General features: G+C 38.0%; 1 pseudogene; it reads right to left on the reverse strand.

Annotated features, from left to right (window-relative positions):
* Positions 1-10,100: 10,100 nt before the first annotated feature.
* Positions 10,101-11,140, reverse strand: LOC102510607 (annotated as a pseudogene).
* Positions 11,141-11,701: the final 561 nt, after the last annotated feature.

Below are 11,701 nucleotides of genomic sequence, written 5' to 3' on the forward strand. Positions count from 1 at the left end.
TAATTACCCGAATAAAATATTGGTTATACACAAGACTTGTGAATAATAATGATTTCTCCCAAAGGGTAGGGAGGTTTTAAAAACTGATTCCAATGATTTGGAGTAGGTATAACCACTCACTTTTGTCCTATTACAAGTTAATGAAAATCGCCTTAGTAAATCATGCATGCCTCCTAGAATACTGCCTGGCTTATAGGTATATTCAAATAGAGAAATCTTCCTTTTTGAAATTGAAAATGGAGAAGAGAGGAGTGCCACTTATTAGACGAAATTGTGCTGGATCAATATAGCTCTAAAATCCCTTGCAATTAGAACTAAATGCTTAATGTGAGCTCTATTCTTTTAGTGAAATACTATTCCCATCAGATATCCAAATATCTGAGTCAATTAAAGGGGAAAATTGGGCAGAAAGAGTGAAGGATCTCAAACTTTTAAGGAGATGTTCAGAGATGTACACATTGTACCGAGAGGACATAGGGCAAACTAAGGTCCAGAGGCGGGAAAGTGAAGAGTGCCGTTCACAGCATGGCGCAAAGTGGAATACAAAGTGTGTTTCAATGAAAAGTTGAAGGAAAACATGGGAGGTGATGGCAGTGATGCTAGTCATTTCTTTAGCACTGGGAAACATTGAGTGTTCTTGAAGATGTGCAGTTGCATACATGGGTGTATGTGTGATGACGAGGAGGAGGAGGATGATGAGAATGATGATACTGTAGCTGTAGACAACCAAAGGAGAGGAAAGGAGGTAAGTCTGTAAAATTTGTCAGCTCCCAAAAAGACCTTATTTACTAACTTATTTATACTGCACCTTAGTTCAAAGAAAGAATCTAAGATGGTTAATAGGCTGTTGCAGCATTTTAGAATGGGAAAGGCAAATGCTGAGAGATGTTACAGAAAAGGAGACAGCGACTTGAAGGAAATGGGAGTAGGAAGCAAGTAATCTAAAACATAACCAATGCAATGGAAAGAAATGCAGGTGGAACCAGCCTAGGTAAATTAAGCATATGCCCAAGCATACACACATGTGGACACCACGCCAACCTGCATGGAATGAAAGGCATATCGTGAGCTGTCACAGTAGGTACTGATCGTCCTGGTCCACGTGGGCTTTGGTACACAAGATGGTCACAGTCTGTATTTGTCACTGCATATGCAGAATAGCTTGTGTTGGGCTGTTATGCTGTGCAGTGCCTGCGATCAAGCGTTCAGGCTGACAAGTCCTGCGCTGTCACAGGGTATATGGACTGTTAGAACACAGGCAGGCTGAAACCTGCTGGGCTGTCAAGTTGCATACTGGTCTGCTAAGATATAACATCTCCTGGGCAGTCACAATACACACAGACTGACACAAAATGCCTGCCCCCTCACGTAAAATGGCTACTGTGGTTCTTGTGAAGCTGTCATGGTAGATACTGAGCTCTCCAGGCAGAAGGCTGTCACTGTGCATGCCAGCTGACAGATCCTGAACTATCACAGTTTATGTTGGCTGTCATGATACATACATCCTGACATACTCTGGGCTGTGACAGCAAAAATGAGAGTGTCACAAAAGACTCTCATGAGACTGACTCATGTTGGTCCTTCACAGTGTAAATGGTCTCAATCAGGGTGCATACAAGCTAACATACACTGTGCTGTCATAGATACTTGGTTGTCATGGTGCACGCAGATTGATGTATGGGGCCGTCGCAGTGTGTAATGGACTGGCATGGTACACATGCACTGACGGGAATGTGGGCTGATATGGCATATATGGGGCCATTATGGTACATGTAGGCAAACATATTGGGCTGCCTTGGTGTCAACTGGGATGTCATGGTGTAAACAGGTTGACACATGGTAGACCATCATACTGACAAAAAAGGTAGTCGCATGGGTTTCCTATTTTATGATCTAGTGAGGTATATTTCCAGCTTTTACATTAAACAACCATATAGTGCTAATCATATTACATTTAGTTCAAGTTACAAGGTGTATCCTTCAATTAATAAGCCCCTCCATTTCAAAGGAAGTACTCAAATAGTTGGGCAATCATATTCTTTCCTCAATACATCTGGGGAAATATCTTTGGCTTTTTCATTTTCCCTTCCGTTACTTGATATGTATGTATATTTTACTTATCTAGGCAGATGGCAATAAACATATTGTGTTTTCCTTGACAGATAATTTTGTTTCCTACACACAGAATATACTATGTTTACAGCAATACGTTGCAATATTTATCTTTCACTTCTTAAGGGTAAATATATTTGCAAACTTGAAAGAAATTATTGATAATTTTCAAATGTTTTCATTATCAAAATAAGATATTTATATATATATAAACTTTATAGGCTGAATATTTGTGATAAAATACATAGTGAAACATCATTTAGTATTTATAACATACAAAATAAACAGAAATTTCCATGAGAATCAAATATAATGCAATGGGATAAAAAATACAAATTATAACATCATATCTGCTAAGAGCTGTGACATCCTGGCCTCATATTTCTGTCCACAAGAACACAGGATGTTCTGAAATGTGTCTGAAGCATTTACACCTACTGACCTTAAACAGACAGACTGCCAGTTACTTCTCCACTAAAAATGGGCTTACTTGAGAGCAGCAAAGAATTGCAACTTGAGATCTATAACCATGGTTAAGCCACATGCAAGTCCTACCCAACAAGAAGAGAGCTCTTTCATAGCGGGAAACGGAAGCTGGGAGGGGTACAGAGGGCTATAGCAGATAAAGAGTCCATTGGAGGAATTTAGAGTTCGAAGTACAGTGGCTTTTCATTGGCTGAGTTATGAGAGTCTCTTATTGGCTAAGCTCTTGCCCAGCAAGAAGGGGAAAACCTTCTTCTTCCTGTTGGGCTCTGCTATGGTCAGAGGTCATGAGAGCTCTCCCTTCTGGCCTCCTGACTATTTTAATTGAGATTTCTGTTTATTAATTTTTACACCTCTCTCTTCTGATGGTTGAAATCCACGTTCTAAAAATGAGTACACCCGAAGTCCAGAAACGGTCCCGTGAACAGTACTGAAGAGGGGGCAGATGTGCCAAGTGTGAGCACTGCCCTGTTGAGCCGTTTGAGAAAGGAAGCTGCTCCCGGCTGTGGAGGTGAGCATGCACTGCGGGCAACACATCTGAGACTGGATATGGAAGTTCTGTAACAGATTTTATGATAATAGACAAACCACAAACCATTTTATTCTTTCTTTGGCATATATTTTCTATTTTGAAATAATCTCAAACTTACAGAAAAGTAGCATGTATAGTGCAAAAAAAAACAAAACAAAACAAAACTTTTGAGAGTGAATTGCCAACTTGATGCCCCAATCTTCCCTGAAAACTTTCGTGTATTTTCTACAAGCAATGACCTGGCCTTAATAATCATAATATGAACATGAAAGTCAGGAAACTACTGTGGTACTTTAATATCATCTAAGCCTCAGATCCCATTTAAGTTTTCCCAATTGTCCCAATAGCAAAAGGATCCAGTTTAGAATTACATGTGTACTTGTGACCTCTGAAGATTATGGGCCAAAGCCCCCTTCCTGAAGCTGTCAGCTTCCCCACCCCTTTGGCCAGGAACCACTCAGCAGCATACAGAAGACACTCAGACCTCAAGAGAGCCTGAGGTTTCAGGAATCTGGGCCAGGAATCCAGGCCAAAAGCTACACACACACTTCATTACACTACAGTGGAGAAGACTTGTCTGCCTCGTAACACTTTATCTGGGCAGTGAAACCCATGACTGGAGCTCACCCTTGGTGACAGCTTGTCACAGGGTGACAACTAATGGCAATGGGAGCTGGGCAGGACAGGGCAGGTGTGTGCTCAGGTCAATGTCTTTGCCACAGCGCTGTGACACAGTCCTTCTCAGCTAAGGTGGCCTCAGTATACTGGTTGTTCCAATCCTTGCTCCCTGACCCCTGACAATAACTGAAATACTGTACAGTGATTACAAACTGTGACACAAATGATTCTCTAGCTCGATAGCAGCACATTTTAAATAGTGTCCAGGTTACTAGGGAGGAGAATGAATGCCTGCTGTTCTTGAGTAAATAGAAGAACCCATACAAATGATCCCTATGTCTGCTGTGTATCAATTTTGTGAGATCTTGTGGATAAAGAATACTGCCTGCCACTTCAGTAAACAATGAATGTTGCCTGCCATCAAGCCATCACCCACCGCAGCCACCTTTGGTGGTGTTCCCTGAGGGGAATTCAGGATAGAGAAAAAGAGGATACTAGCCCTAGATACTTAAGATGCTCATCAAAGGAATCATTTCAGTGAGCCCAGACTCTTGTGTCTTCCTATACATAGAAAAGTACTAAAATCATTAACTGGAATGAGGGAAGATATAGCTCAGTGGTAGAGCGCATGCTTACCATGCATGAGGTCCTGGGTTCAATCCCTAGCACGTCCATTAAACAAATAAATAAATGAAACCTACCCCCTCAACACACACAAAAAATCTAAATAAATAAAAATAAAATCATTAACTTGAGATGTCTGTTTTTTGTGATTATCAATAACTTTTGATGTTTGATTACATGTTTTGCTTTGTTTCATTTTTAGCAAACCTCCTATATATCCTGACTCTTCCCTTACCTCTTTGGAAGTGTTCTTCAGAGCTATCTGAGACGCTGTTTCCCAGGCTATAGTTCTCAGTAAGGTCCCTGAATAAAACATTAACTCTCAACTTTTTGGTTGTGTATATTTTTTCAGCCGACAGCCTGCACTGCCTCTCTATGAAGGATGCCTCCTGGAGTGCATAACCACACAGCTATAGGTGGCAGACCTCCTCCCCCAGTTCAGATAAATGATTAGCAGATACGAGATAATGTGAGACATGCACATGGAAACAAATAAAAAAACTTGAAATCAAAACTTTTAAATTCTCAAAGAAATTAAAGAGGACATATTCTTTGAATCAATGAAGAGATTAAATGATCAGTAAAATACTACAAAAAAAGATGAGGAGGAGTGCAGTCATGCTGTAACAGTCTGATTTAGCTAGTTGAGTCTACATTTTATTTGAAAGCACAAATCTTCAATAACCATTGAGAACCTGTTGTAAAGAAGAAAAAAGAAATGCTGGCTTGAGTGGCAGACACAAGAAAACTGTCAGACAACTAACAAAATTAAATAACATGGTATCAGTGTAAAAAATGAGGAAATAGATCAGTGGGAACAAAAAAGAGAGTCCAGAAACACATTCAAGTAAAAATATTATTTTCATATTAAAACAGAGACATTTAAAGACATTTCTATGAAAATGACTTATTATTGGAAAAATGGCATTTGGGTATTTGGCTCGCTATTGGGAGAAGATGAAGGTAAATCTCTACAACACATGAAAATAATTTCCATATGGCTTGATAATCTAAAAGGAGAACATTAAGTTATGTAAACATTAGAAGAAACCCAAAGAGCAGCATTTTATTATCTAAGAAAGGATAAGATCTGGAAGTCATGAAGAAGATGGACTGGTTTAACATAAAAATTAAAACCTTCCCAACTGCTTAAGAAATCATATACAAAGTTATAAGACAAATAATTATAGTAAGAAGAAGCATTTTCTGAATGAAAGATAATGGCTAGGTATTTACATTTTTACATGCAACATTTAATTCTTACATTCATTCCACTATGAGGAAAATTATTATTTCCTGTCCTTTACAGTTGTGAAAACTGAGGGTTTGGGAAGATTGCTAAATAGCTTCACTAAGTTTATCTAAGTGTCACTAAGTGACAAAGCTGAGATTTATAAATAAGCTTTGATTCCAAAACCAATTTGCTTTTTTTAAACATATGTATTCTTTTTCAGATTCTTTTCCATTATAGGTTATTACAAACTATTGAATATAGTTTCGTGTGCTATACTGTAGGACCTTGTTATTTATCTATTATATATATAGTAGTATGTATATATTAATCCCAAACTCCAAATTTATCCCTCCCTGCCACTCATTTCCCCTTCAGTAACCATAGTTTGTTTTCTCTGTCTGTGAGTCTACTTCTAGTTTGTAAATAGGTTAATTTGTATCATCTTTTTTAGATTCCACATAAAAGTTATATCATCTTTCTGTTTCTTACTTACTTTACTTAGTGTGATAATCTCTAGGGCCATCTATGCTGCTGCAAATGGCATTATTTCATTCTTTTTTATGGCTGAGTAATATTCCACTGTATATATATGCTATATTTTCTTTATCCATTCATCTGTCAGTGGGCATTTAGGTTGCTTCCATGTCTTGACTATCATAAATAGTGCTGCTATGAACATTGGGTTTCATGTGTCTTTTCAAATTATAGTTTTCTCTGGACATATGCCCAGGAGTGGGAATTTTTTTAGTTTTTAAAGGAATTTCCATACTGTTCTCCATAGTGGCTGAACTAATCTACATTCCCACAAAATATGTAGGAGGGTTCTTTTTCTCCACACCTTCTCCAGGATTTATTATGTGTAGACATTTTAATGATGGCCATTCTGACCAGTGTGAGGTGCTCATTCACTGCAGTTTTGATTTGCATTTTTATAATAATTAGTGATACTGAGCATCTTTACATGTGCCTGTTGGCCATCTGTATGTCTTCTTCAGTGGAAAAAAAAAACTTTGCTTAACAAGTATACTACATTGCCTCCTTAATACAAAAAAAAGGGAAAAATATTTGCATCACAAAAGAGTCAATGCAATAATATCTATACTACCTTTGGAACTCTTATATATCATTTAGAAAGCCAAACTTATTCAACAGAAAAAAAGGGTAAAAGATATAAACAGAAAAATCATCAAAGAAATATACATGACTAATACATATTTTAAAAAGTCAACCTAGCAAATAACCAATGAAATGTAAATGAAATAAAAAATGAAAATCAGATAGGCCTTAAAAATACATCTTACTTAGTAATGGTGTGGACAATTAGGTGCTCTTATTTGCCACTCGTATATAATTGGAGAACACTTTGGAAACACTGACCATCATTATAAATATATGTATGTATGGCCCAAATTTTCAGTTCTAGGAATGTAGCCTAGAGAAACACTCACAAAAATATTTTAAGATTTCTGTGTAATTTTTTCATAGCAGTATTATTTATAATAACAAAAAACTAGAAATAATGTAAATGTCCATTATTAGGAGGCTGTTAAATAGAAGATGCTATATATATTATATATAATTATTTATATTATATATATACATATTATATATACGTGTGTGTGTGTGTGTGTGTGTGTGTGTGTGTGTGTGTGTGTGTATAGGAAGATCTATAATCTTTAAAGCCAAATGAAGGCCAAATATCTTGATGTAAAATGTTGCACACAATATGTTCCTAAAGCAAGTGGCACTACATCTACCAGACTGCTAAAATCAAAGACATTAAATACAAACTTTAGGGAGGATGGGGAAGGGGGAAAATAATTCTGGTGGAGGTGTATTAGTCAGGGTCCTCCAGAAAAATGGAACCAATCAGATGTGTATACATAGAGAGAGATTTATTTTAAGGAAGTGTCTCATGCAGTTGGGGAGGCTGGAAAGTCCAAAATCTGCAGGGTGGGTCAGCAGGCTGGAGACCCAGGGAAGAGCCGCAGTTTGAGTCCAAAGGCCATCCACTAGCAGAGTTCTTCCTTCCCCCAAGGAGGTCAGGCATTCAGCTATCAGATGAGGCCCATATTATGGAGGGTAATCTGTTCACTCAGCCAGCTGATTTAAATGTTAGTCTCATTTAAAATACACCTTCACAGAAACATCTAGAATAACATTTGACTAAAGATCTGGATACTGTGCCCTAGTGAAGTTGCCACCTAAATTTAACCATCACAAAGGGTGTAAATGGGCTTGGAAAATGTCTTAGAAGTGTACACCGAAGTTGAATATTATCATATTCTCTGACCCAGTAATTCTACCCTCTGGTTTATAGTCAACAGAAATGCACCTGCATGAATCCCAAAAGACATGTACAAGAATGTTCATGGTAGCGCTATTCATAACAACTCCAAGCTGGACACTACCCAAAAGCCCATCAAAAGTGCAATGGATAAATATTTTGCAGTACAGTCACACGATGGAATGCCGGACACAATGAGAAGAAATGATATACTGCTACATGTAGCAATGTGGATCTATCTCTGATATACAACACTGAGCAAAACAAGCCAGACTCAAAAGCACACACTTTATTGTTGTTGTTACATTTATTGAAAATACAAAACTAGCCAAACTAATCTCTACTGTTAGAAGTCAGCATAGTCAGAGGAGTGATTGGAAAAGGGGCACAAGGAGGTCTTCTAGGGTGCTGGTAACATTCTGGTAACATTTGTTGTTGCTGTTGTTTTAGCTTGGAGTTGGTTACCCAGGTGTATTCAGTTTGTGAAAACAGATGTACAATTTTGATCTGTGCGCTTTTATGAGTGCAAACAATATTTCCATTAAATATTTTTAAAGTAGCAGGGCAACATATAATTCTAAATAGCCACCTATCTCTATATCCTGTCAATATATCTCTATATCCATCCATGCTAGCATAAGGGTAGATATGGATTTTAAGATTTTAAGGTTAGAACTCAATTTAACTCTGCGTATCTATAGGCTGGTGTTACGGGGAGTCCAGGAGAGAAGTGAGAAAAGCACGTTCACCTTTTCCTTTTGACATTTCTGTAGCATTGGATCTTTTAAAAATATGAAACATGCATTACTTTTTATTACTTTTCTTGGAGGGGTGAGCATCTTTTCAAGTATCTAGATCCAAATCTATTATTATAATTTTACATAGCCTATGTTCTGAAACTATCATTTTTAAATGGAGTTGCTTGTTTAGATGTTGAATTGTATGAGTTCTTTGCATATTTTGGATATTAACCCCTTACCAGATATGTCATTTGCAAAAATCTTCTCCCATTCAGTAGGCAGCCTTTTCGTTTTGTTGATACCTTCATTTTTCATTCAATAAAGTCTTTTCAGTCAGTAAATATATACAGCCCACTTTTAAGAGCTGGATGAAATTCCTATATCATAATTTACTTGACCAGTCCATTACTGATGGCCATTAAGGTTGTTTCACATTTTCAGTAATGTCAGTGGAGCAGTAATATGCATTCATGTCCTTTGGGTGAATTCCCAGAAGTGTGTTGCAGAAGGAAATATTTTACATTGCAATACATACCTCCGCACTCCCTTCCTAAGGTGATATGACTGTTTTACACTCTCCACAGTATTGCGGGAGACTTGCTGCCCCTCACAACTGAAAATTTGAGTTTGTCAATAATTTTAATTTTTGCCAGTTTGATAAGGGAAAAAGACTATTCACATTTTACTAACATTTCTTTGATTGTTCATGAAGCTAAACATTTTTCATATGTCTTTGTATTTCTTTGGTAACTTGCCTCAGAGTATTTTGCCCACTTTTCCATTAAAATATTAAGTATTTTCCTTACTGATTTTTAAGAGCTCTCTATTTATCTGAGATATTGATTCTTTGTCCAACATTTTGCAAACAATTTTCCAATTTGCTTTTCTACCTTTCAACCTTTTATGGTGTTTATTTTTAGACAGAAGTGTCATTTTTTTAAGTAGTCAAGTTTACCAATCTTTCCTATTATGTTTTCTGATGCTGAGGCAAACTTAGAAGGTCTTCCCCAACCCAAGGTTATAAAAATATTCTCTACTGGTCTAGTATTTATGGTTTCAGCAAGAATTTATTTTGGCATGAGTGGGGAGGATATAGCTCAGTGTTAGAGCATGTGTTTAGCATGCATGAGGTCCTGGGTTCAATCCCCAGTACTTCCATTAAAATAAATAAATAAACCTAATTACCTCCCCCCAACCCCCAAAAAAGAATTTCTTCTCATATGGTAAGTGAGGTAGGAATCAGACCTTTTTCTAATGGTTAGCAAATTGTTGTATATTCATTTACTAATCTTTGTTTTCCCTATTAATTTAAAAAGCTACTATTATCAAAGATAAACTCCCCATACACACTTAGTTCTAAGACTGGAATTGTATTTTTTTCCATTATTCTTTCTGTTTTTGTACCAGTTAACGTATATTTTTTCCGATTTAGTCAAATTTTTATTAAAAGTAAATTGCTTATTCAAAAGTGATCATGGATAACTCAAAATGCAGAGCAAGAAGGATAAGAGAAACATCCTACTGGCCAATAGATTGTTTTAATTCTCTCATTATATGAAACTCAAACCTTTCGTTTTTAGGAAAGGTAAATTGTAACTTCAGTAGACAGCAATACAGAAGGATTCTGTCACACAGACTAGTTTCCATTTAGTCAATTATTTCTAGCTGTCTCAATTGGGATAGACGCATTTACAGAACTGGCTGTGCTTGAGCCTTCTTTGCAAGGACCTTTAGATCTGCAATGTGCTTGGCAATTGTCTCCTTTTCCTGCTGTGTAGAGATGCTCCGTACCACGTGCTTCTCCACCTAGTTTATCATGTGCTCTTGTTCCTTTTGACGCATCATATTCTGCACAGCGATGTGATAGTCCAGGCGATTCTTTACCTACCTGTATACTCTATGCAGCCGTTCCCGGTAAGTAAGCCCCAAAGCCATTGCAATGTTATTCCTCTGGACATCAAAAAGGTAATGGCGTTTCTGAACCAGTGCCTGCTGTGACTTCTCCAGGTCAATTGCATCCTGAATGTTTTGGATGGAATCCTGTTTCACCTCTTCTAGTTGGGCAATTTTTTCCTCGTTGAGTTTATCAGCAAATTTTCCAATAGAGGCACCATATTTTTTAACTACATAGACAAGCACCCCTATTGTCGACATGGCAGAGAAGGTCTCTGGAGTTATCACATATATTTCTTTGGACAGTAAATATAAGATAAGCCCAGTTCCAAGCATGTAGGGTCCTGTTACACCAGTTTTAGGATAAAGGAACTGGAAGAATTCTTCAGGGATCACCCCAAAAGGAACTTTTCCTCCATACTCAGGAAGAGGTGGCACAGGGGCAAGACTTGGCTGCCCTGTGTGAAAGATCCTTGTTGCCTGCAAAACCCCTGGACCGAGGAGGGCTGCGTTCTTCAGAGAGGGGGCTGCTGCGGCGGCGGCAGAAAGTACCACCCGGGACAGCATTGTCAGGTAGTCCGCACGGCGGGCTCAGCGTCCCAGTGACCCGGACAGGAGAATCTGTCAGGGCCAGAAGCAAGATGGTCGCTCAGTTAACGTAGAATTTTAATTATGTTAACTTTTTAAAAATAGTTCAAATGTTGGTATCTTTTTGGTTTCTTTTTTTCACTTTTGTAAAGAAAAATAAAGTTGTGTTTCTTGTTTGAAAGAAAACATAAGTAAACCCTCTCCCTGCCCAGCCTCTCTCCTGCCCCTGCTGGGCACTGGGGTCACTGGCCCTGGACACGAGGGGCCAGGCTGGCCGGGCACTAGAAGAGGGGAGCTGAGCACTCTGTCAGGGCTTCCTCAGAGCCAGAGAGGAAGCAAGCATGCACCTCCCTAATCAGGTTCCAAGTCTGAAACAACGCTCAGTTTGGGAATGGGAAAAATTACATTTAATAGGAGTATAGAGTTTTATAGTATAGAGAACTGGAATTTTAAATGCCAAGAATAAGAAAAGATTTATTTACTTCCAGATAGTGACCAAACACTAGTAGAATTCACTGGAATTTCATTGAGGGACATGAAAGTTCAAGTTGAAATGCAGATTTGAAGGTATAGGGGTGTAATAAGGTTGC

Source organism: Camelus ferus, chromosome 10 (assembly GCF_009834535.1).
Source record: "Camelus ferus isolate YT-003-E chromosome 10, BCGSAC_Cfer_1.0, whole genome shotgun sequence".
Taxonomy (NCBI): domain Eukaryota; kingdom Metazoa; phylum Chordata; class Mammalia; order Artiodactyla; family Camelidae; genus Camelus; species Camelus ferus.